Source organism: Symphalangus syndactylus, chromosome 23 (genome assembly GCF_028878055.3).
Source record: "Symphalangus syndactylus isolate Jambi chromosome 23, NHGRI_mSymSyn1-v2.1_pri, whole genome shotgun sequence".
Lineage (NCBI taxonomy): Eukaryota > Metazoa > Chordata > Mammalia > Primates > Hylobatidae > Symphalangus > Symphalangus syndactylus.
In genome coordinates, this window is record NC_072445.2 from 26,344,147 (window position 1) to 26,368,724 (window position 24,578).

General features: G+C 44.5%; 1 pseudogene; it reads right to left on the minus strand.

The window, feature by feature from the left end:
- Positions 1–5,561: 5,561 nt before the first annotated feature.
- On the minus strand, positions 5,562–6,001 carry LOC129472893 (superoxide dismutase [Cu-Zn]-like; annotated as a pseudogene).
- Positions 6,002–24,578: the final 18,577 nt, after the last annotated feature.

Here is a 24,578-nt window from a genome sequence, read left to right on the forward strand (position 1 = left end):
GTCTCAAAAAAAAAAAAAAAAATAGAAAATGTGATTACATATTTACCATGGAATACTATACAGCCATAAAAAAGAATGAGATCATGTCTTTCACAGCAACATGGATGGAGCCAGGGCCATTATCCTAAGCAAACTAATGCAGGAACAGAAAATTAAATACTGCACGTTCTCAGTTATAAGTGGGTGTTACACCCAAGAACACATGGACACTGGGAGGTGAACGACAGGTGCACTAGGGCATACTTGAGGGTGGAAGGTGGGAGCAGAGAGAGGATCAGAAAAAATACCTATTGGGTAATATGTTCGTTGCCTGGGGACAAAATTTTTTGTACACCGAACCCCTGTGACACACAATTTACCTATTTAACAAACCTGCACATGTACCCTGAACCTAAAATAAAAGTTAAAAGGGTGTGAGAAAGAGAGAGAAAAGAATCTGGTAAAGCTTTCTTTTTTTTTTTGAGACGGAGTTTCGGCCAGGCTGGAGTGCAACGGCGCCATCTCGGCTCACTGCAACCTCTGCCTCCTGGGTTCAGGCAATTCTCCCACCTCAGCCTCCTGAGTAGCTGGGATTACAGGCGCCTGCCAGCACCATGCCCAGCTAAATTTTTTTTTTTTTTGTATTTTTAGTAGAGACGGGGTTTTGCCATGTTGGCCAGGCTGGTCTCAAACTCCTGACCTCAGCCTCCCAAAGTGCTGGGATTACAGGCATGAGCCACTGCACCTGGCCTCTAGGTGTATATACTTCAGTAAATAAATATTCATATGCATTAAAATCCTTGGAAGAATAAAAAAGAAACTTGTTTTAGGAAGGGAATGTTGGGTAGATAGGGGACAAGTGTAGAAAGGAACTTCACTCTGTAATTTTCTCCTAGTTTTTTAGACATAGGAATGAATTACACATTCAAACATTTTAAAAAATTAACAATTTGGCCAGGCGCGGTGGCTGACGCCTGTAATCCCAGCACTTTGGGAGGTTGAGGTCGGTGGATCACCTGATGTTAGGAGTTTGAGACCAGCCTGGCTAACATGGTGAAACCCTGTCTCTACTAAAAATACAAAAAAAATTAGCCAGGCATGGTGGCGCATGCCTATAACCCCTGCTACTTGGGAGGCGGAGGCAGGAGAATCAGTTGAACCTGGGAGATGGAGGTTGCAATGAGCCGAGATCGCGCCACTGCACACCAGCCTGGGCAACAAGAGTGAAATTCCATCTCAAAAAAACAAAAACCAAAAAACAAAAAAATAAACAATTTAAATACGAAATGAAAGTAACCCTCTTCTAAAATTCTTATAGTGTGGTTTCTTGGTGGCCACCAAAACCCTTGTCACAACTAGCTCTGGGAGTTGAAGATGTACAGGAAGGTAAGTGGTTTATTTTGCTATTTAATCAACTTTAAGTCTTTAACAAGTATACTGTGATTTAATGAAAATGGCAACTCAGCAAAGGATTTAGGGCTGTAATTCAGGATGAAACAAACAGGTTGTGATGAGGAAACTCCCCTGCCTGAGGGGTGTCCTGAGAGGGTCAGAGGCTCCAGTGTAGTGAGATAGGAAATGCATTTGCCAAAATGGAATTTAAATTGTTTTTTAACTTTTATTTTAGATTCAGGGGATACATGTAGATTTGTTACATGGGTATATTGTGTGATGCTAAGGATTGGGATACGGGTGATCCGATCACTCAAGTAGTGAGCATAATTTTTCAAACCTTATCCACCTTTCCTGCCTGCATCCAAAATAGAAATTTGAAAATAATTCTCCACACACTGGGATGGATGTTGGCAAGGGAACACCATTGTTTCCTACTTAACCCTTGCTGGATGTTTTTAAGAGTTCTTACCAGATTGCTGGCAGCAAAAACACTAATGTATTCATTCATTTACTTAGATCAATACAGTTCGATTCTTTGCCAAACCGCCCCCCGCCCCTCCGCCGTGTTACTGCTTGTCCTGTCTCTCGAACAGGCTGTTCTGGTCAAATCAAGAGGAGATCAAATGTCTAGGCCTCCACTTTCAGCAGCTGGAACTGAGTTGGAAAAGACAGACTGCCCTCTGAAGCGAAATCACAAAATGAAGGTGAAGGGAGAGGGCCATCAACAAAAGAAAAAGAGAAACTGAATTTATTATCTTTTTGTTTTTCTCCCTGAGGCAACGGAAACAGATAGCAGAGGCGTGGCTCTCCAGGCGACTTCTGTGCTTGCCTGGTCGGCGCATACAGGGCATTCTTCCTAGCTTCCAGCCTGCTCTGCAGAGTCCTCCCCTCCTTCCTTCCTCCCAATCTCCCTCCCTTGCTCTCTTCCTTAACTCTTGGCTTTATTCTGGGTTTTTTTGTTTGTTCTAAATTCTGTTTGTTCTTCGTACTGTTTTTTTTGTTTGTCCTAAAAATCAGGTTTATTAAAATATAACTTACATAGAGTGAAATTCACCCTCTTTAGGTGTACAGTTCTGTAGTTTTATAACCACCCAGATACAGAACATTTCCATCAAGACATAGACCATTTCCAACTGGGTATGGTGGCACACACCTGTACTCCCAGCTACTCGGGAGCCTGAGGTGGGAGGATGGCTTAAGCCGAGGAGTTTGAGGCTGCAGTAAGCTATGATCATGCCACTGCACTACAGCCTGGGCAACACAGTGAGGCCTCATCTCTCAAAAAAAAAATTTATAATAAAAATAAAATATAACAAATTAAACTTGGCTACAAATAGTTTGGAAGCTGCTCTCTGGGAAACAGCTCTCTACCTTTGACATTTAATTTTATAATAAAAAACATTTCCATCACCCCTCAAAATTCCCTGTGCTTCTTTGTAGCCAGTTTCAACAGATGGTCTCTGTTCAAAGTCACCTCTGCTGCTTATTGATTTTGTGCTGTGGACAAATGACTTGGCTTCCCTGTGCCTCCGTTTCTATATTTTTTTTTTTTTTTTTTTTTTTGAGACGGAGTCTGTCTCTGTCGCCCAGGCTGGAGTGCGTTTCTATATTTTTTAAGCGGGGATAATGATATAAACTAGTTCATGGGGTTGTTGTGAGGAGTAAACACTCAAAAATGACTTGTCATCATCGTTATTGTGTGCATAGTTGGTGCTCTGTAAACACCAGTTTGTCATGTGAGCAGGCACATGCTGAAACACTGGTATGTTGCACACGTGCTTCGTGTTCAAGAGTCTGGCACCAGCATACAGTTGGTTTTCTCTAATTCATAGGATTGTATGATCCCGGAACTGGTGGGTACAAGAAATTAACTAGTCCAGTCCCCTGCCTTCCATGACAGGATGAAATATTGTTCTCATCTTAAAGAGGAGCTCACTGGGCCCTCAAAGGCGAATCTGTTCACCCAAGGGGTAGAAAATGGAAGATTTAATGGAAAATGAGAAAGAGCAGGCAAGGGATAAATTGCTCAAGGTAATCAGAACAGCTAAGAAGTGCTAAAGGAAGAACAGATTTCAGATTTCCTGCTTCCAAATCTAGAGCTCTTTTGACTACATCATAGCATTAATAGATGTATCTTCTCTAGATCTTTGGTTGTAGTTAGTGACAGTAACTGTAGCAATGAGCAAAGACTAAATTAGAAGGGGAAAACTTGCAAGGCCAGTTGTGCACAGTTCACTTCTGCAGCAGTTCATTTGCTGTCAGTTTTGTTGTAGTCTTTTTTCTGCCTTTCCCTAGTAAATATTTCCAGTAGAAAGAGAGAAAATACAGCTTGAGCAACATGGCAAAACCCTGTCTCTACTAAATATATAAGAAATTAGCTAGGCACAGTGGCGCATGCCTGTAGTCCCGGCTACTTGGGATACAGAGGTGGGAGAATCACTGAGCCCAGGAGGTCGAGGCTGAAGTGAGCTGAGATCATGCTACGGCACTCCAGCCTGGGAAACAGATGTGAGATCCAGAAAGAAAAGAAAGAATGGAAAAACAAAAGAAAGAAAAGAAGGAGGAAGGAAGGAAGGAATATAAGAAAGAAAGGAAAAGAAAAGAAAAGAAAGAAGAGAAAAGGAAAACAAATGCAGGAGGTAGGAAGGAAAGGAGAGGAGAGGAGAGGACGGGGGGCGGGGGGGATGGAAGGGGAGGGGAGGGGAGAAGAGCGGAGGGGAGGGGTGGCCAGGCGTGGTGGCTCACGCCTGTAATCCTGTCACTTTGGAAGGCTGAAGCAGGAGGATCCCTCGAGCCCAGGAGTTCAAGACCAGCCTGGGCAACATAGGGAGACCCTGTCTCTATTAAGAAAAAAAGACAGAGAAAGCATACTTTTTCCTGCTTGAATATCTGTATGAGTAGCTATGGGGATGGGAATGAGTAGTCTATCACCCACATACCTGAATCTCTACCTGTGGGGCCAGACACTTTAGGACACTCTAGGATGTATTATCTTCAGAAAAACACCACGTGATCACCCAAACCTAACCCTAAGGCATGCGCGCCTTACCTTTCCTGCCCCAGCACCTGAAAAACAACTTTGAGAGAGTTTTTTCCCCTTCAGCCAAGCACCCAATTGCTTCATTCAAGTGCAAACAGACCCTAAAAGAGGTATGACAATAATCGTACTAAGTAACAATGACTCAGTGTTCCTCCAATCATTCTGATTAAATTTAGGAGAAGATCCCTAACACTTGTTAATCATCCTTTTAACAAAAGATCTCACCCTTCAGCAGGCAAAGGTATTAAACTAGATTTAAGAATACTGTTTTATCTCTCTGGTATTTATTTTAAAGTTACTTTCTATTTGTGGCAAATACTTTTCATTTTATGATGTCACATAAATTTTCCTTGTTTTCTTAATTTTTGAGATGGAGTCTCACTGTGTCGCCCAGGCTGGAGCGCAGTGGCGTGATCTTGGTTCACTGGAGCCTCCACCTCCTGGGTTCCAGCGATTCCCCTGCCTCAGCCTCCCCCATAGCTGGGATTGCAGGTGCATGCCACCACACCCAGCTAATTTTTGTATTTTTAGTAGAGATGGGGTTTCACCATGTTGGCCAGGTTGGTCTCAAACTCCTGACCTGAAGTGATCCGCCTGCCTCGGCCTCCCAAAGTGTTGGGATTACAGGCGTGAGCCACCGCGCCGGGCCTGAATTACTCTTTGTCTATTGCAATTCCTCTGTCTTGATGAATCAGCTCTGTCTAGGCAGCAGGCAAGGTGAACCACTTGGGCAGTTAAAAATACAGTATTTAATATTTATCACGTTATATTTTCTTTTTCTTTTTTTCTTTTTTTGAGATAGAGTCTCACTCTGTCACCCAGGCTGGAGTGCAGTGGCTTGATCTCGACTCACTGCAACCTCTGCCTCCCGGGTTCAAGCGATTCTCCTGCCTCAGCCTCCTGAGTAGCTAGGATTACAAGCTCACGCCACCACGCCTGGCTATTTTTTGTATTTTTAGTAGAGATGGGGTGTCACCATTTCGGTCAGGCTGGTCTTGAACTCCTGACCTCGTTATCTGCCCACCTTGGCCTCCCAAAGTGCTGGGATTACAGGCGTGAGCCGCCGTGCCCAGCCTCACATTACATTTTCATAGCTAGCAGGATAACGGTGGAGTTATTGGCACTCGGGTCACATTCTAGGGAATGTTTATTGGGCAATCTCAATGACACCACAAGCTAAATGACTTCCAGTGTTTCTCGTCTTTGTGCTTTCTTCGTTGCCACCTTTGTCCAAGGCATCTGTTTCTTCTGGATCACGCTTGTACAGCCAATGATGGAATGATCTTCTGAAAGTGAATCTTCAGTAGACACACTGGCCACACCATCTTTGCCAGCCATCTCATTGCCCAGGTCTCCCACATGCCTCTCTTGATCCTTTGGGCCACCGTGTTTTTTGGATAGAGGATTAAAGTGCGGATCAGCCTTGTGTATTAGCTCCAAACTGATGGACATGGAATCTGTGCTGAACTTTAGTCAATCCCATAATGCGTCTTGATACCACAGCTGGCCCATTTTCCTTCTGTTTAAAGTGGATGGTGCCAGCATGAGGCCTTAGGCCTCCAACACGCACACAGCCCTTGTTGTCATGGCTTTTGTGGGGTATGCTTTGGTCCAGGCTCTGAAGGCTGTGATGGAATTTTGGCTTAACTTAAAAAAATATACCTTGTTTATTTGTTTATTTAGAGATGGAATTTCACTCTGTTGCCCAGGCTGGAGTGCAGTGACGTGATCTCAGCTCACTGCAACCTCTGCCTCCCGAGTTCAAGCCATTCTCTTGCCTCAGCTTCCCAAGTAGCTGGGATAACAGGCACCCCCCACCATGTCTGGCTAATTTTTTTTGTATTTTTGGTAGAGATGGGGTTTCATCACGTTGGCCAGGCTGGTTTCAGACTCCTGACCTCAAGTGATTTGCCCGCCTTGGCCTCCCAAAGTGCTAGGATTACAGGTGTGAGCCACCGTACCTGGCTAAAAATCAACTTTAAATTATAAAATAATGTAAGCAGTTTACAGAAAGTTTGGGAAAGAGAGAAAGAGAAGGAAGGAAGGAAGGAAGGGAAGGGAAGGAGGGAAGGAGAGGAAAGGAGGGAAGGAATGAGGGAGGGAGGGAGGGAGGGAGGGAAGGATGGAAGAAAAGAAGGAGGGAAGGTTTGTTACATGGGTATATCACGTGATGCTGAAGTCTGCGATACTAAAGGAAGAAAGGAGGGAAGGAAGGAAGGAAAGAAGGAGGGAAGGAAGCAGGGGTGGAGGGAAGGAAGGAATGAGGGACAGAAGGAAGGAAGGAAGGAAGGAAGGAAGGAAGGAAGGAAGGAAGGAAGGCAGGCAGGAAGCCATACACCTTCCATACATTCATATCGTCTATGATCCTATTTGCATTTGAGGAGAGTTCACTGGGAAGGGTCTTTAAAAGTAAGGCCTCTGGGATATAAGAGGCATAGGTATCTTATAGGGTAAGAGGGGATAAAACTAGGAGAGAGACATCCTGGAACAGGTCTGCATTGGAAGACGGGAGGAGGAGAGAGAAGTGTAGGAAGGTTGTGATAAGAGGAAAAGAGAGACTGGGGAGGCAGATGAGAGATTAAGGGCACTATTCCCTAAATTAGCTAAATGCAGTCATGTCTGGGTGACCCTGGAAGGAATTATTTGAGGAAAAATCTGTCATCTAGGTGCCTAATGGCCAGATATGGTCTTTCATTTTCAAGGACCAGGCACACTTTCTGGGGAAGTTGAGGACTAACCAAAATACATAAGTGGGCAACAGAAAGGCTGATTTATGAACTTCCAGTGGAAAACGTAACTCTCAGGTTAAGGCGTCATTAGATATCATGCTGCGGTCAATGCCTTCGAAGTCACATCTTAAGCATAATAATTATTTGTTGGCCTACTGCAAGAATCCACCCTATACAGGGACCAAAAGTTTTCATAAGTTGCAAATCTCTCCCAATAGATGAAATTAAAATAGAATTTGAAAGCTCCTCAGTAAATGTAGTATCAGAACACAGAGTTAGAATGTATTGAACATCTATGATGTGGCTAGGCATGGTGGTTCACGCCTGTAATTTCAGCACTTTGGGAGGCTGAGGTGGGTGGATCACCTGAGGTAGGGAGTTCAAGACCAGCCTGGCCAACTTAGTGAAACCCCATCTTTACTAAAAATACAAAAATTAGCTGGATGTGGTGGAGCACACCTATAATCCTAGCTACTCGGGAGTCTGAGGCACGAGAATTGCTTGAACCAGGGAGGCAGAGGTTGCAGTGAGCGGAGATCACACCATTGCACTCCAGCCTGGGCGACAGAGTGAGACTCTGACTCAAAAAATAAAATAAAATAAAATAAATAAAAAATAATAAAATAATACATTGAACATCTACAATGTGTCAGGCATTGTAGAAACTAATTATAATGTGGTAAAAGACGGACAAACTCAAATACTTGCAATCTAACAGAAGACAATAAAATAGATGAATAAATAAGACAATTTCAAATTTTCAAATAGACATGACTTCTATAAAAACAGAATGTTGAATAGGACGAGGAGAGAGTCAGAGAAAGTGTGTGTATGCTTGTGTGTGTTTTGCACACACCTGTGTTCTTTCTTTCAATTGGGTGATCAATGAAGGCTTCTTTAAGGAGGTGAAGTTTGAGTTAAGACCTGAAGAATCAAAAAGATCCGGAAAAAGGTCTGATGGGTGTGGCAGGAAGCATTCAAAGTACTGGGCAGTGGTGAAGCAGAGGCAGATGGAAGTGGGAGTTTGAGAGGAACCGAGAGAAGGCCTGTGGGTTGGAGGGTAAGAATGCAGGGGAGAGGGAGGCTACAGTTAAATGTTTAACGGAAGGCATTCAGCACGTCATTAGACTCTTTCAGTTCAAATCCCCACCCAACCACAAACTGGTTGTGTGACCTTGGACAAGCTAGTTAACTTCTTTATGGCTCGATGTCTTCATCTGTAAAGGGGTGAAATCAGAGGTAACTACTTCATGGAGCTCCTCTGAAGATGACATGAGATAGTCTAAGTTAAAGTGCGGAGCTTAGGCACGTGGTTGGTCCTGAATAAGCATTAGATGTTGGCATTAATGTGCCCATCTCCACAACAGACTCTCGTCCACTGAGTAAGATTCCCTCCCCCCAGAAATGTACTTGGATGCGTGCTGCCAGTTTGGCGTCTTCGACTACTTAGTCAAACTTGAGACGTGTCAGAGGTCTGCAAACTATAGCTCCCTGGGCAATTCTGTAAACTTTCAAGTTAAGAAAAGTGATTACATATGTAAAGGGTTGGAAAAAATCAAAATAAGAATACATATATTTTCTGCTTTTATTTAAAGTGCAGGCGGTACATGTGCAGGTTTGTTACATGGGTATATCACGTGATGCTGAAGTTTGGGATACAAACTTCACCCAGGTAGTGAGCATAGCACCCAATAGGTAGTTATTCACCCCATGCCCCCCTCCCTCCCCCTTTCTTCTAATAGTCCCCAGTGTCTATTGTTCCCATCTTTGAGTATGTGTACCTATAAGTGAGAACATGTGGTATTTGGTTTTCTGTTCCTGCATTAATTTGCTTAGGATGATGGTCTCCAGCTATATCCATGTTGCTGCAAAGGACACAGTTTCATTCTTTTTATGGCTGTGTAATATTCCGTGGTGTATATGTATCACAGAAAATCAGAATATTTCGTGTGTATGGCACAAGAAAAATGTATGAAACTCAAATTTCAGTGTCTATAAAGTTTTATCAGAACACAGCCACAGCCTTCACTTATGTCTGTGTATGGCTTCTTTCTTGCTCTGACCGCAGAGTTGGGAAGTTTCAGCAAAGACCACATGGCCCACAAAACCTAACGTATTTACCATCCGACCCTTTACAGAGAAAGTTTGCCATCATAGTTAGGAGGACAGGTTTTGGAGACAACGGAGTTACCTGGAGCATGAATTTTCTTCTAAGAAAATGGGCGTAGTAACAATGCCCTCAACAGGTTGCTATGCGAATTAAGAACATTTGTGCTGGCCAGGCGCGGTGGCTCACGCCTGTAATCCCAGCACTTTGGGAGGCTGAGGCGGGTGGATCACGAGGTCAGGAGATTGAGACCATCCTGGCTAACACGATGAAACCCCATCTCTACTAAAAATACAAAACATTAGCCGGGTGTGGTGGCGGGCACCTATAGTCCCAGCTACTTTGGAGGCTGAGGCAGGAGAATGGTGTGAACCCGGGAGGCGGAGCTTGCAGTGAGCAGAGATGGCACCACTGCGCTCCAGCCTGGGTGACAGAGAGAGACTCCATCTCAAAAAAAAAAAAAAAAAAGAACATTTGTCCCATAATCTGAGTTCAATAAATAGTACCCACTGTTTTGTTGTTGTTGTTCTGTTTGTTTGTTTGTTGAGACAGTCTCTGTTTGTTGCCCAGGCTGGCCTGCAGTGCTGTGATCTCGGCTCACTGCAACCTCTGCCTCCCCGGTTCAAGCTCAAGTGATTCTCCTGCCCCAGCCTTCTGAGTAGCTGGGATTACAGGCGTGTGCCACCACGCCTAGCTAATATTTGTATTTTTAGTAGAGACAGGGTTTTGCCATGTTGGCCAGGCTGGTCTCAAACTCTTGGCCTCAAGTGATTTGCCTGCCTTGGCCTCTCAATGTGCTTGGATTACAGGTGTGAGCCATCGCACCCGGCCTAGTACCCATTGTTTTGAAAATGAAGAAGAGAGTGATGATGATAATGCTATTTCCCTACCTGACAGTCCACTCTCTGTTTGATAGCTTTCCTTTTTATGTAGATTTTTCCTATGGAAATGTTGAGGCTTAGAAAGTGATACCTCAAAATGAGACTTCAGAAGCAGCCTGAAGCAAAAGTTTCTCTCTGACCTTCTCCTGTCCGCCTGTCTCTGGCCCCTCATTCTCCCCTGAGGCCAGCCATAGAAACTAGAATCCCTCTTCCCCAAGGCCATAGAAACCAGAACTTCTTTTCCCCCAAACCAGCCACAAAACCTAAAAATACTACTCTAACTTTCCTCCTGCCCCTTCTGTATAAGAACTGGCTATAAAGAAATTATCTGACCCACCTTATGTGACTGTAGGCCACAAGACCCCCATTCTAGAGAGGGTCCTGCCCCACACCCAGAAAGAAGGAATGCTGCTCAGAGAGGCCAAGAGGAACCTAAACAGAAGGGCCTGCTGGGTTTCCCCGCTCAGCCTGTTAGCTTTAGAGCACACGCTTTTTTCCAGTTATATTTCTACAAGGCTGTTGATACTTTGTTGAACCTAACCGTAAGAATGAACAGTTTCCCTTGTATCTTTGTGCCTTCATTCTGAAGGGTCTTGTGTCATATAAAAGTATGAAAAAGTAAATTTGTATGCCTTTTCGCCTATTAATCTGCCTTTAAAAAAATAGAGATGGGGGTCTCCCTATGTTGCCCCGGTTGGAGTATGCTGGCTATTCACAGGCCTGATCACAGTGCATTACAACCTCGTACTCCTGGCCCCAAGGGATCCTCCCTCCTCAACCCCCTGAGTAGTTGGGACTACAGGTGCATACAACTGTACCTGGCTGTAATCTGCCTTTTGCCAGTTGATTTTCAGTGAACCTTCAGAGGGTGAAGGGGGAGCTTTCCCTTGCCCTACAGGAACAAAATCTTTCTAATCTGGAAGCCAGTCTTTCTTTTTCAGATCACTTTGCGTATATGTATGCATACTACTAGCTTAACTCCACAAAGGCAATCTTTTCCCTTCACTTATAAGTTCCTTTTTTCATTATATTCATTTTTCAAGAGTCACTGCCATCCAAGAAGAATCCTCCTGGTGCTAATAAAACTTTCCAGTTCCATTGTTCATTGTAAATTTCTATGAGGATGGACATATTCTATAGATGCATGTTCTATATATTGCTCTTTTTTTTTGAGATGGAGTTTCACTCTTGTTGTCCAGGCTGGAGTGCAATGGCAAGATCTCGGCTCACCGCAACCTCCACCTCCTGGGTTCAAGTGATTCTCCTGTCTCAGCCTCCTGAGTAGCTGGGATTACAGGTGCGTGCCACCACACCCAGCTAACTTTTGTATTTTTAGTAGAGATGGGGTTTCACCATGTTGGCCAGTCTGGTCTTGAACTGCTTACTTCAGGTGATCCACCTGTGTTGGCCTCCCAAAGTGTTGGGATTACAGGCATGAACCACCGTGCCCAGCCCTGTTTTATATATCTATATCTATATATAGATATATAAAATTTTTTTTTGAGTCAGAGTCTTGCTCTGTTGCCCAGGCTGGAGTGCAATGATGCAATCTCAGCTCACTGCAACCTCTGCCTCCCGGGTTCAAGGGATTCTCCTGCCTCAGCCTCCTGTGTAGCTGGGATTACAGGCGCCTGCCACCATGCCTGGCTAATTTTTGTATTTTGAGTAGAGATGGGGTTTCACCATCTTGGCCAGGCTGGTCTTGAACTCCTGACCTTGTGATCAACCCACCTCAGCCTCCCAAACTGCTGGGATTACAGGTGTGAGCCACTGCGCCCGGCCTTGTTCCATATATTTCCATATTTGCACAGTCCAATATCATGGGCCCTGGTCACATGTGACCACTGAGTACTTGAAATGTGGCTCGTTCAACCAAGGAAGTTTAATTATTAAATAAATTTAGTTGATTTAAGTGTAAATAGCCACGTGCAGCTAGTGACCACTATATTGGACAGGTCAGTCCTATATGATTAGGTTACTCGATTGCTTATGAAAATTAATATACATAATATACATTAATATACACTAATATACATAAGCTGTCTTCAGAGTTATTGTGCAATTAATCATGTTTATACAAGGATGACAGGAGTTGGAGACCAGCCTGACCAACATGGTGAAACCCTGTCTCTACTAAAAAATACAAAAATTAGCCGGGCGTGGTGGTGTGTGCCTGTAATCCCAGCTACTTGGGGGGCTGAGACAGGAGAATCGCTGGAATCTGGGAGGCAGAGGTTGCAATGAGCCAAGATCATGCCACTGCACTCCAGCCTGGGTGACAGAGCAAGACTCTGTCTCAGAATAAAATAAAATAGTAAAATAAAATAATCAAAACTATTGTGTATTTTGTCAGCCACTGTATGAGTTGCCACTTCCTTTTCTCACTCAGCACCAGCCCCTGCCTCTCCAACTCTTTCCCCCATCTCTCTGCTCTCAATATTGCTATAAGATTGTTTATGAAACCCTCCTCTTCTCTCTCTGCAAGCCCTGCCCAGAGTGGCTTCTCCTCTAGTTTTAGGCCCAGGGCTGCAGGCGAGGCTGACTGGAGAGATGGATGCCTGAGGGGCAGAGAATGCTTTGACTTCTGGGGGATCGGCTCACTGGCTTTTTTATTGGTTGTGTGGAGGATTATTGTCCTTTTTGTCCTATGGACACCTGCCCAGAGCCAAATATTTGGTTTGGGGTTGTTGGTACTCAGAAAATGATACCCCAAAATATGGAAGTAAAGAGGAAGCCTCAGGCTGGCCTTCGTGTCTGGTGCCTGTAATCCCAGCACTTTGGGAGGCTGAAACAGGAGGATCACTTTAGGCCAGGAGTTAGAGGCCAGCCTGGGCAACATAGTGAGACCCTATATCTACTATTAAAAGAATAAAAAGGCCGGGCATTGGTGGCTCCATGCCTGTAATCCCAGAACTTTGGGAGGTCGAGGCTGGTGGATCACGAGGTCAGGAGATGGAGACCATCCTGGCTAACACGGTGAAACCCCATCTCTACTAAAAATACAAAAAACTAGCTGGGCGTGGTGGCGGGCGCCTGTAGTCCCAGCTACTCGGGAGGCTGAGGCAGGAGAATGGCGTGAACCCGGGAGGTGGAGCTTGCAGTGAGCCGAGATCGCGCCACTGCAACCCAGCCTGGGCGAAAGAGCGAGACTCCGTCTCAAAAAAAAAAAAAAGAATAAAAAAAGAAGCAGCCTCAACGTCTCTCTGACCCGCCCCCTTCCTATCTCTCTGATCTCCTGTCTCTCCCCCTAAAGTGCAGGATGAGACCATTCTCTGAAGTTCCCTTATCGTAGAAATTGGGCCCCTGAAGAGGAACATAATTATCTTCAATCCCTCCCCTGAAATTTCTTTTTCTTTTGTTCTTTTTCTTTTTTGAGACAGGGTCTTGCTCTGTCACCCAGGCTAGAGTGCAGTGCCGTGATCACTGCCTGCTGCGGCCCCAGCCTCCCGGGCTCAAGTAATCCTCTCACCTTAGCCTCCTGAGTAGCTAGTACTATGGGTACACGCCACCACACCTGGCTAATTTTTAGATTTTTTGTAGAGGCAGGGTTTCACCATGTTCCCCAGGCTGGTCTCAAACTCCTGAGCTCAAGCGATCTGCCCACCTCAGCCTCCCAAAGTGCTGGGATTTCAGGTGTGAGCCACTGCACCCGGTTTGAAATTTCATTAATCAGGGAAGATTAAAACTCATATCGCAGAGGAAGAGACTGTGCCACACCTAGAGCCCAGAAAAATTGTCCTAAACCAGTTTGTTCTCCAGTCCCATTCAATCCCCAAAGAAAACTATTTACTCACCATTCTCTGAGCACTGGGTCCATTCTTTCCCCCTGAAAATCATTTTCTCCTGCACCTCCCATCTCCCCTTCCCCTATGAAGCAGGGCCTATAAGCACCTGTACCCTGTTGGGTCACTGGGCAATCATTCTCTTGTGATTCCCCCACGCTATGCATGTTAAAATAAATTTTGTATGCATTTTTCTCTTATTAATCTGCCTATTGCCAGTTCATTTTCAGCAAACCTTCAGAGGATGAAGTAGGGGCTTTTTCTCTTTTTCACTACAGGTTTGCTCTGCCTCTTCTCTGGTTTCCCCAGGCATGGGTTCATGACAGCTGAGTCTGATGACTGTACCAGGTATCTGCCTGTGGATGTTAGGGACAGGACAAATGGCACACGACTAGAGTGCAGCTTGATCGAGCCCCAGCTCCTCAGAGCATGGACAACAAACCCCCAGGGGTGAGGTAAACTTTTTTTTTTTTTGAGATGGAGTTGACTCACTCTGCTGCCCAGGCTAAAGTGCAGTGGAGTTATCTTGGCTCTGGTCTCGAACTAGTGACGTCAAGTGATGCGCTCGCTTCGGTCTCCCAAAGTGCTGGGATTACAGGCATGAGACACCATGCCTGGCCATATTTTGATTTTTTGATAGGCAAAGCCAGAATCAGCCAGGGCCATGAAAGGTAGGGACATGGGAGGAAAGGTCTAACCACTTAGCTCTGGGGTGGGCAATGCTCTTTCTGACATCCCCTCTTTCATCCCCTACTTCATCCTACAGATCCCAGGATGATTCCAGAAAGGAGGAAGACAAAGAAGAAAAGGATTCTGTCATGCTGATGGGAAAAAGACACACGGCAGAGTGCTCAGGGCTAGGGGAGGCCCGCTAGAATTTCTAGCTGTCACTGCTTCCCTGTTCTGTGTGGAAGGGTCCTGGGGCCATGAACCAGTCGCTCAGAGGCTTCATCAGCTCTACTCCTTGCCCTTGACTAATAGATGACCACATAGTTCTCCAGCTCGTTGCCTGTCATCTCCACCACGCTCCAGGCATCCTCATCCCGCTCTGAGCCCGGCTGGTAGTTGCTGTCCATGTCCCAGGCAAAAACACGTCCATCACTGATCACAGTTTCCCCTACAGAGGCCCAAAGCCACTGAGGAGACCGAGGAGATGGCACCAGCCTGGAGATGAGGGTGGGCATGTTCTTAGCACCATGAAGGCCCACCCTCTATATTCAGCCTGGCCCAGGCTGCATGCTTTTCCTTCTGAATCCCCGAAGACTGTATGGTGCTGGCCACCAGAGAAGCCTACCTGGCCTTGGTAGAGTTCTTTTTTTTTTAGATGGAGTCTCGCTCTGTCACCCAAGCTGGAGTGCAGTGGCGTGATCTCAGCTCACTGCAAGCTCCATCTCCCGGGTTCACGCCATTCTCCTGCCTCAGCCTCCTGAGTAGGTGGGACTACAGGTGCCCACCACCACGCCCAGCTAATTTTTTTTTGTATTTTTAGTAGAGACGGGGTTTCACCTTGTTACCCAGGATGGTCTCAATCTCCTAACCTCGTGATCCACCCGCCTCAGCCTCCCAAAGTGCTGAGATTGCAGGCGTGAGCCACCGTGCCCGGCCTGGACTTGGTAGAGTTCTTGAAGGATCCCAGGTTCTGGGATATGAAGCAAGATTCTGTGCCTGGTGTTCCAAGCTGATGGTTGTTGAAGAGGCCAAAGCCATATTCTGTGTATGTGCCCCTTACAGGGGATGGAACGGTGAGGCAGGTGCTACAGAAGGGCGTCAGGTCCCAGCTTCCCCTGAATTTCAGCATCATATCTGGGGGACCAGGAATCATGCCCTGTCAGCCATCACGGTTGGTACACAATTCAAGCACAAGGCCCAGATGGCCTTGGTCCCACAGCACAAGGTATCTATGTCACTGTCAGCTGTCAGCATCACCAAGTGGCCATTTCCTGAGGCCACCTTCACTGTGGGCATGTCCAGCTGCACTTGCACCATCGTCATGCTCCTCTTCGTGGGATCTAACAGCCTGATCACACTGTAATTGTTCTGGAAGCAGCCTCAGAGGAAGACATGGCCATCTTCTGTGAGGACCACTATGTGACTGTCTCCTGCTGACACCTGTATCAACTTCTCTTGCAGTTCCACTTTCCTGGGGACCATCTCTGAGCCCTCCACTGATGTGTCCCTTCCCACGGCACCCTCCTCATTGCAGCTGAAGCACTCGACCTGGCCATTTTGCTTAGACATATTATGGTGTGCATGTCCCCAGCCCCAGCCTACACAGCAGCCTCTGGAACCAGCACCAGCGCTGGCTACTTTTTCTTTTGAATGTTTATTATGCAAATTGGGTCATTCTTGTGATACTCAACTAAATCAAAGTAGAAAGGACAGGTTGGAAAAGAATCAGGGCACATAGCACTGATCCAATAACTGAATTCTCCACAAGCCCAGCAGCTGCAATGGCCTGCTATAGGTAAGATCAGTTTTACCCAATAGCAGCTGAAACGCCCTGCTGTGACTCTACGAATAGCTGTACCGACCCCTGTCACTCACCAATCGGAGCTTGCCAGCTCCCAAAAGCTTCTCCAGTGCCAAGGAGCTTTCTTTCAAAACCATACGTAATATTTCCCTTTCTAATAAAACTCCTAACCTTCTCTTTGTCCTTCGGACACACTGAAGACCACCCCATCTGTGTGTGTGCACCAAATTGCAATTCTGTGATTCCTAAGGAGAAACAGTAGAGATTTGTCTTTATATTTTTATTTCGACTTTGACACTCCCTGGCACACTGTCACCCAGCTCCAGTGAGTCTACATTGCCCTGGCCCGCCATCAGCACCAAGCCTGGTTCAGTTTTCTGGGACCTCTGTGAGACTGAGGGATGCAGAAGGTGGCCCCGTCAGGTTTTCTGGTCAGGAGCACTCAGCTGTGGTGGGAGCTAAAAGCATGGCAGGAGGCAGTGGATCTCACCGTCTGGGTACAAGTGTCCTTCACCTTCTTGCTTTTGGGGGTGAAATCTCCTGGGCGTGGTCTTCTCTTAGTTATGTACTTGGGTGAAATATTCCCGTCCTCAGCGCAGGTTGACCTCAAGGAACACCAGCGCTCACCAGCAGGGCCACCAAATACCCAGAGCACATCCTCTGCAGGCCTCGTCCCAACCCTGGATGAGATGAGAAAGGGCATTTATAAGTTCTTAAATGTTTTCTTTTCTTTCTTTCTTTTTTCTTTTTTTTTTTTTTTGAGACGGAGTCTCACTCTATTGCCCAGGCTGGACTGAAGTGCCATGATCTCGGCTCACTGCAACCTCTGCCTCCCGGGTTCAAGCAATTCTCCTGTCTCAGCCTCCCTAGTAGCTGGGACTACAGGTTCCTGCCACCATGCCCGGCTAATTTTTGTATTTTTAGTAGAGATGGGATTTCACCTTGCTGGTCAGGCTGGTCTCAAACTCCTGACGTCAGGTGATCCACCTCCCTCAGCCTCCCAAAGTGCTGGGATAACAGGCGTGAGCCACTGTGCCTGGCCTCTTTTCTTTTTTTTTTTTTTTTTTTGAGACAGAGTCTCACTCTGTCTCCCAGGCTGGAGTGCAGTGGTGCGATTTTGGCTCACTGCAAGCTCTGCCTCCTGGGTTCACGCCATTCTCCTGCCTGAGCCTCCCAAGTGGCTGGGACTACAGGTGCCTGCCACCACTCCTGGCTATTTTTTTTGTATTTTTAGTAGAGTCGGCGTTTCACTATGTTAGCCAGGATGGTCTCGATCTCCTGACTTCGTGATCCACCCACCTCGGCCTCCCAAAGTGCTGGGATTACAGGCGTGAGCCACCATGCCCAGCCGTTTTCTTTTTTTTTTTTTTAATTGAGACAAGGTCTTACTCTGTCACCCAGGATAGAGTGCAGTGGCACGAACATGGCTCACTGCAGCCTCAATCTCCCCAGCTCAAGCAATCCTCCCACCTCAGCCTCCTGAGTAGCTGGAACTACAGACATGCGCCACCACACCTGGCTAATTTTTGTATTTTTTGTAAAGATGGGGTTTTACCATGTTGCCCAGGCTGGTCTTGGACTCCCGGGCTCAAAGGATCCTCCTGCCTCAGCCTCCTAAAGTGCTGGGATCACAAGTGGGAGCCACTATGCCCAGTTCTTAAAGGTTTTCCTACTTAAGCTTTCCAAGTCTTAAAAATGCCTGCAACTACTGAGTACTCTTCCTCTCCTATCCATGCCCAGCTTGGCAAAAGTTAGTTCTACTTAAACAAACACGTTTACACTGTTACAGGCTCTTTATATTTGCTTTTTGAACAAGTTTGGATTGTTATATGCTATCTGGAGACAAGCAGGCAATATATATCATCAGAGGTCAAATGTTCTAAATTCACTGACTTCTTTTTCCTTTTATTCTTTTCTGAAAATTAAATTTCTTTTTATTTTTTAAAATTAATTTTTCTAGAGACAGGGTCTCACTGTGTGGCCCTCTTCCCTGACAAGAGGTATCAATAAACAAAGTAGATACGAATCCCTGTCCTCAAGGAGCTTACATTCTAATGCTTCTAGGGGTAACATATATAAGGTCAAGCCTCTCATATGACACCTCATGCTAGTCAAGTTTTGCATTTATAAACGTTTGACTGCAGAATGCACTGAAACATAGGGAGAGCTTGAAAGCTTCTCAGGGGTGTTTAGTGCAACATAGATACCAACGTGAACCACAAGAAACACTGAAGTGAAAGCTGTTACTTTGTGTATAACATGCTATTTTCACCATAAGTGTTTTCTAGTGTTTAAGTTTTTTTTTTTGAAGCATCTTTACAATGATATTATAGGAAGTATATGAGAACAATAGGAATGGCCACCTCTACCCACTGCCCACACACTTCAATCCAATGTAGTTTTTTTCTTTTTTTTTTTTTTTGAGACAGAGTCTCGCTCTGTGCCCAGGCTGCAGTGCAGTGGTGCAACCTCAGCTCACTGCAACCTCTGCCTCCTGGACTTAAGCTATTCTCCTTCCTTAGCCTCTTGAGTAGCTGTAACTACAGGTACATGCCACCATGCCTGGCTACTTTTTGTATTTTTAGTGGAGATGGGGTTTCACCATGTTGGCCAGGCTGGTCTTGAATTCCTGACCTCAGGTGATCTGCCCACCTCTGCCTCCCAAAGTGCTGGGATTATAAGCATGAGCCACGGCGCTCGGCCTCAATCCAATTTGGAATCAGGGAAATAGGACTTACTGCCCTGAAGAGTCAAACTCTGTACTGAATAAGGGAGATATGAAAAGTCAGTAGATGCCGCTAAGTAGGCTTTTTAATTGCATGGACACAACTAAAGAATAAATGTGTGAATCAGAAGGAAATGGGCTTTGATCAGCAATGGCAGTGAGGGAAAGAAAAGTGAAAGAAGTAAATGTTTGCTGTTCAGTGGAAGGAGAGGTGCCAGGCACAGTTTCAATCCTCAAGGCAGGTGTTGCCAAGGAAGTTTTAGAACATCCTTTGTGGACTGGCTTTTAGAAATGGTTCAGTACTGAAAAATATTTGCTGCTATTGAAAGATAAACTTAGGTACATTAAAATTTTAGAGAGCTTAGAGTATAAAGTTATAGTTAGCAGGAGGAGGAACAAGTTCTGGGTTCTATTGCACAGTAGGGTGACTACAGTCAATGACAGTATACTTCAAAATAGCTGGAAGATGGTCAGGTGCAGTGGCTCACCCTTGAAATCCCAGCACTTTGGGATGCTGAGGTGAGCAGATCACTTGAGGCCAGGAGTTCCAGACCAGCCTGGCCAACATGGTGAAACCTGTCTCTACTAAAAATACAAAAATTAGCTGGGTGTGGCGGCACACGTCTGTAGTCCCAGCTACTCAGGAGGCTGAGACAGGAGAATCACTTGAGTAGCTGGGACTACCGACAGGGTTTCACCATGTTGGCCAGGCTGGTCTCAAACTCCTGGCCTCAAATGATCCACCCTCCTTGGCCTCCCAAAGTGCTGGGATTACAGGTGTGAGTTACAGTGCCTAGCCAGCTATTTTAAAATATACAAAAAATTATTATTGACTGTAGTTACCCTGCTATGCTATCAAATACTAGATCTTATTAATTCTATCTATTATTTTGTACCCATTAATCACCCCCACTTTATCCACCCCTCTCCTCACTACCCTTCCCAGCCTCCAGTAACCGTTATTCTACTCTCTCACTCCATGAGTTTGTTTTAATTTTTAACTCCCATATATGTAAAATTTGTCTTTGTGTGCCTGGTTTACTTCACTTAACCTAATTTCCTCCAGTTCCCTCCATGTTGTTGCAGATTACAGGATCTCTTTTTTATGGCTGAATAATATTTCATTGTGTATATGTACCACATTTTTTTTATCCATTCGTCCACTCATGGACACTGAGGCTGATTCATGGGAGTGCAGGTATCTCTTTGATATACTGTTTTTTTTCTTTGGGATATATACCTAGCAGTGGGATTGCTGGGTCATATGGTAGCTCCATCTTCAGTTTTTTGAGGAAGCTTCATACTGTTCTCCACAGTGGCTGTCCTAATTTCCATTCCCACCAACAGTGTACAAGGGTTCCCTTTTCTCCACATTCTCACCAGCATTTGTTATTGCCTGCCTTTTGGATAAAAGCTGCTTTAGCTGAAGTGAGATGATACCTCACTGTAGTTTTGACTTGCATTTCTCTGATGATAAATGATGAGCATTTTTTATTTACCCACTGACTATTTGTAATATCTTCTTTTGAGACATGTCTATTCAGATCTTTTGCTCATTTTAAAATAAGATGATTAGATTTTTTTCTATTGAGTTGTCTGAGCTCCTTATATATTTTGGTTATTAATCCTTTGTCAGATGTGTAGTTTGAAAATATTTTCTCTCATTTGGTGGATTGTTTAGAAGGTTTTGAATATTCTCACCACAAAGGAATGACAAGTGTCTGAAGTAATGAATATGTTATTTATCCTGATTTGATCATTACACAATGTATATACGTATCAAAACATTGCACTGTATCCTATAAACATGTACGATAAAGTGCCAATTAAAAACAAAATAAAACTTCTTTTTTTTTTTTTTTTGAGACAGAGTTTCACTCTTGTTGCCCAGGCTGGAGTGCAATGGCGCAATCTTGGCTCACTGCAACCTCCGCCTCCTGGGTTCAAGCAATTCTCCTGCCTCAGCCTCTCAAATAGCTGGGATTATAGGCGCCCATCACCATGTCTAGCTAATTTTTGTATTTTTAGTGGAGATGGCTTTCACCATGTTGGCCAGGCTGGTCTCTAACTCCTGATCTTAAGTGATCTGCCCACCTTAGCCTCCCAAAGTGCTGGGATTACAGGTGTGAGCCACTGTGCCCAGCCAAAATAAAACTTGTTAAATTTTTTTTTTTTTTTTTTGAGACGGAGTCTTGCTCTGTTTCCCAGGCTGGACTGCAGTGGCATGATCTTGGCTCACTGCAACCTCCACTCCCAGGTTCACGCCATTCTCCTGCCTCAGCCTCCCAAGTAGCTGGGACTACAGGCACCCGCCACCATGCCCGGCTAATTTTTTTTAGTAGAGACGGGGTTTCACCGTGTTAGCCAGGATGGTCTCAATCTCCTGACCTTGTGATCCACCCGCCTTGGCCTCCTAAAATGCTGGGATTACAGGCATGAACCACCGCGTCCGGCCCTAAAATTGTTTGAAGATTTTATTTGAGCAGATAACAATGCATGAATTGGGTAGCACTGGATTGCATGTGGTTCAAAGGTGCCACCAAAGTGGGATCAGGGAGGAAGACTTTTATGACGTGAAGGCAGAAGCAAGGCAGATAAAACATTTGATTGGCTGAAGTGAACAAGCCTTATTTGGATCATTCTGATGGAAAGTTCCTAAGCTAAAGGCTAGTTGGTAGTTTCTGATTGGTTAAGCTTAAGTTTCATTTTACTATTTATACTGAGCAGGATTTCAGTTTGTTTCTGTAGGAACCCAGGGTGCTGGAGCCACCTCAGCCTAATGGCCTCCAGTTAATAGTTTTAACACCTCCTGTGTGAATGTTCACCAGAATGTCCACCCACAGGGAAGGCTCTTAGTAATGAGGTTGAAAAGATGCCAGACACTGGATTCTAATCCAGATTCTACATTTACCAGCTGTGTGTTCTTGGGCAAATGGATTTAGTAACTCTGTGCTTATGCATCTAAAATGCAGACAATATTAATACCTTCTCATAAGGTTTTAATGAGGATTATATGAGGAAATAAATATAAAGGCCTTAAAACAACATCCAGTACATGGTTAATGCTGTAAGTATTTGCTATTATTAATAATAACGTATGTCAGGTACTGTTTAGTGGAGCTTACACTCTCACTGTGAGGGGATGTTGGGAGACAGCCAACAAATAATCATAGTGATTAAATTGTATAATATGTAAGACTATACATACTTACATATGTGAAGTATGTAAGGGGACTGGTAAAGGTAAAGGAGACTGGTGGTGAGAACTGCTCACAGTTTCCCATCTACATTAACATTCTCTTATCACTGGGCTGTCTTCACTAACATAGCTTTTCTATTCTGTCTTCATCAATATAATTTTATTATTCCAGGAAACTCTTGCCCAAGAGATACAATTGCACATAACCTTATCATTTCTTCCAGGAACTTCCCAAAATACCCACTTAAATGAATGGTTTGATCAAAGATGATTGACTCATCTCAACTGCTGGTTCATCTCAAACCTTCACCTTGCTCTGTCTACCAACTCTAAATTATATCATAATTTTATGCAACCCTAAGCAAGCCCCCACAATGAAAGATCTGCCTTAAACCTGACTCGCATACCTCATAAACATCCCAACTTCACCCCTTGTGGGCTCCAAGACTGTCAAGGTAGTGCACACTCTTTCTGTCTTATTGTAGTATGAATGTAGTCAGCTTTGTCTTATCAATAGGTCGTTTCTGTGATAGTTTTTGAAAGCCAGCATTTGACAGGGATACTTTGCAGTTTTAAATATAATCATCAAAGAAGGCCTTGACAGGCTTCAGGACATGCTACCCCAAAGTTTGACACTTTGGCATTTGAGAAAATAACAGAAGCAGAAAGGTCCCTCTGCCCTCCTCCCCCTGTTCTCCCCTGAAACACGCCATAGAAGAACTATTTGATCTTCCTCTAAAGCAGGTCATAAGGCCCTCATTCTAGAAGGGTCCTCCCTATACCCAGAGGAAATGAATGAAGACACAGAGAAAAATCTGAACAAATAGGCCTTGCTAAGTTCCTCCTAGTTAATTACCATTAAATTGTATCCTTTTGCTCTCCAGTCATACTTCTGCATGACCCTCTACAAAAACACACTTTTCCCTGTTTCCCTAGGTCTTTATTTCTGAAGTCTCCCATGCCATGTTTAAGTTACATTAAGTATATTTGTACGCTTCCCCTGTTGGTCTGCTTTTGTTATAGGGGTCTTTGTGATGGGTGAGAAAATGTTACGTTTTCTCCCTTACAGCCTCCTTAAGAATGTGGTATTTGGACAAAGACTCAAAGACAGTGAATTCACCCTAGGTATTTGTAGGGGAGGGTGTTCCAGGAAGAGAGAATAGCCAGAGCAAAGGCTCAAATGGGGCCAAGGCCTGTCTTGATTGTAGCAGAGTGAACAACGCGAGTCATGAGACATGAGGTCTGAGATTCTGTGTAAGCCTGGATGTGTGTATATGTGGAGAAGCTATTCATATAGGGTCTTGCAGCCAAGATTATGTTTATATATGTTCCCCTAAAATTATGCCTGATAATAATTTTCTCTTTCAGGAGATTACTTAGATCCAAACCATCCTAGTTTTCATTTCTCTTGGCATTTTGTCCAGCTTCCTGCAAGCTGCAGCTCCCTCAGAATTTCCCCACCATTACCTTATTTTCTTCGCACATTTAGCTCAGTCCTGTCTCCAAGAGCATCACAGCTCTGTCGTTTGAAAAGCACTTAGTGAGTTTCGTAGAAAACTAGGAATTAATACTATCACAGAAGCTGAAAAGTAGTTTCAATACAAAGAAAATGGTTACAGTCAAGTCCCTTGCAGGGCTGTGTCAGGCAGTGTCCTTTGGTTATAGAAGAACTAACAAGTTACATTTCTATTTGACAGGGAGCATTTCATTAACTTTAAAGAAATGAGGGCCTGTGGAGCGAAAGATGGAAACCAGCAAGCCATATCGTCTAGAATTAAATGGTTAAAACAGAGAAAATAACCATGAAATGAAAGAAGAATGGGCATCAGTTGAAAAGACAGAAAGTCTAAAGGTTTTTTTAAATAGGTAACTTAAATGTATTCAAATATGGTTAAATATTACATATTAAATATGGAACAGAACAACACCGATGACTGACAATTTGGGTGGTTCTAATAAAAATATCTTAGTCTAGTTTAATAATTAAAATCTTATTTTGACTGATATATTCATTACTGGTTCAGTGAAATTTTAAAAGGGTCACTTTCATCTCCAAATACGCTGACCTGGAACATACCTGATCTGGGTAATATAAGACTCATCCCAGAAAGTTCAATGGTAAGAAGGTTAAAAAAACATTCTAGCAATTAACTGTCAGAAAGTTTCACAAAGGCCTCTGGGCAGAAAATCTAATTATGTCAGATAAAAATGCAATGCTATCAAGAAGAAAAAAACAACGTTGATGATATAGACTGAATATTTATGTCCCAC